The sequence below is a fragment of the Seriola lalandi genome, unplaced genomic scaffold (genome assembly GCF_002814215.2).
Source record: "Seriola lalandi dorsalis isolate HSWRI2012SDOR001 ecotype SW California unplaced genomic scaffold, Sedor1 jcf7180002054475, whole genome shotgun sequence".
Taxonomy (NCBI): Eukaryota; Metazoa; Chordata; class Actinopteri; order Carangiformes; family Carangidae; genus Seriola; species Seriola lalandi.
In genome coordinates, this window is record NW_019525028.1 from 275,239 (window position 1) to 277,953 (window position 2,715).

Sequence of the window (2,715 nt, forward strand, 5' to 3'; positions counted from 1 at the left end):
TTTTAATGTGGGATGTCTGCTTGACTTGTGTAATCTGAAGCCGCCGTGAGCGGCTCCTATACTGTGCTGGACTGAACTGTTAGACATCAGTTTGTTTGTGTGTTGTTTTCTTGCTAATAAACTTGCATTAGGTGAAACTCTTCAAGTGTCAGTGTGATAAATGATTCCTCGTCTACAGTTGATTTTAATTCACCTATTTAGAGGGTTTCTGTGGAAACTCAAACAGATTTCAGACCAGATCTAGAGTCAGTTGTGAGAGGTGCAGCTTTAAAACCTGAAGTTTGCTGAGGTCCAAGAAAAACATGTAAACGTCAAAAAACATCATAGTATAATAAGCACTAAAAAGTGAAAACAATGTAATAGTATAATGAGAACTAATAAGTCTTAATATAATAAGGCATAAAAAATCAAGGTATAGTGAAGCATCACAAGTCACAGCAAAGTGAGGCATAAAAAGTCTTAGTATAGTAAAGCATAAAATGTAAAGATATAGTAAGGCATAAGAAATCCAAAAAAGTCATAATGTAGTAAGGCATAAAAAGTCATAGTATGACTTCCGGTTATGGCTGCATGGTAGAAGGTCGCGTTTAAGCCCCGCTCCGCTACAACTCTGAACAAATCCTGTAATATTTTCCACATCTGCTCCTTGAATGCTGAAGCGACTCGGTTTTTCACCGTAGTGATGCCAAATACTGGAAGGACGAGCAAAGACAGAGGGAAGACACAGACACAATCATAACGGACTGACTTTGGGGCGCAGAGCAGAAGCCTCGCTGAGAACTTTAATAATGAGGTTCCTGAACTATAAGCACAAACTGCTTGTGCTAAAGGCTGCGGAGAAGAAACGCGTCCTCTACAAGAACCAGCAGGTCAGATTCTACAACTACAAACGTGCATAAACAGCGGAGGCAACACGACGAGCCTGGGACTGAGACACGGCATCATACCCCCGGCTAAACTGGTGGTAACGTACAGAGAGTGTTGAATGTTTTTTATTTTAGGATTGTATCCCCAAAATCACAAATGTACCAAAAGTGAAAGTATAATGATTGATTTATGCCTTCTGCATGCCAAAAGATCGATAGCTATGTTTTGGAGAAAAACTTCCAGACAAAGTGTAAAATATTGGATCAGGCAAATGTTAGCAACTCTTCCTTTAGAAAGAATTACTTATATATGCAAAAGGAAACAAGATGTATTCGAAAGGATCTGAGGACCATTCATTGTGTTTGTGAAATGTATAGACCTGTCCTATGATGAAGAGGAATGAGCTGTATCTAATGTAACCTCACAATATGGTTAATCCGAGAGACTTACCCTGAACATGTTTTGAATGTTATGTACAGAGGTGGCCTTGAATCTGAGAAGCTGTTCTTCGTGTTGTTTGTTGATTTGTACCTCAAATTGTCTCTTTGAGGCTGTTTGTAAAAACGGTATGTATCAGAAAATCTAATAAACATATTGTTAAAAAAAAAAGTCATAGTATAGCATGGCATAAAAAGTCATAGTATAGCAAATCAAAAAAAGTCATAAAAAGTCATAGTATAGCATGGCAAAAAAATTCATAAAAAGTCATAGTATATCATGGCATAAAAAGTCATAAAAAATCATAGTATAGCATGGCATAAAAAAGTCATAGTATAGAATGGCATAAAAAGGCATAAAAAAGTCATAGTATAGCATGGCAAAAAAAAGTCATAGTATAGCATGGGAAAAAAAGTCATAAAAAAGTCATCGTATAGCATGGCAAAAAAAGTCATAGTATAGCATGGCATAAAAAGTCATAAAAAAGTCATAGTATAGCATGGCATAAAAAGTCATAGTATAGAATGGCATAAAAAGTCATAAAAAAGTCATAATATAGCATGGCATTAAAAGTAAAAAAAAGTCATAAAAAAGTCAGTATAGCATGGCATAAAAAAGTCATAGTATAGCATGGCATAAAAAGTCATAAAAAAGTCATAGTATAGCATGGCAAAAAAAAGTAATAGTATAGCATGGCAAAAAAAAGTCATAGTATAGCATGGCAAAAAAAAGTCATAAAAAAGTCAGTATAGCATGGCATAAAAAGTAAAAAAAAAGTCATAGTATAGCATGGCAAAAAAAAAGACATAGTATAGCATGGCATAAAAAGTAAAAAAAAAGTCATAGTATAGCATGGCATAAAAAAGTCATAGTATAGCATGGCATAAGAAGTCATAGTATAGCATGGCATAAAAAGTCATAAAAAAGTCATAGTATAGCATGGCATAAAAAGTCATAAAAAAGTCATAGTATAGCATGGCATAAAAAGTCATAAAAAAGTCATAGTATAGCATGGCATAAAAAGTCATAAAAAAGTCATAGTATAGCATGGCATAAAAAGTCATAAAAAAGTCATAGTATAGCATGGCATAAAAAGTCATAAAAAAGTCATAGTATAGCATGGCATAAAAAGTCATAAAAAAGTCATAGTATAGCATGGCAAAAAAAGTCATAGTATAGCATGGCAAAAAAAAGTCATAGTATAGAATGGCAAAAAAAAGTCATAGTATAGCATGGCATAAAAAGTTATAGAAAAGTCATAGTATAGCATGGCAAATAAAGTCATAGTATAGCATGGCATGAAAAGTCATAAAAAAGTCATTGTATAGCATGGCAAAAAAAGTCATAGTATAGCATGGCAAATAAAGTCATAGTATAGCATGGCATGAAAAGTCATAAAAAAGTCATTGT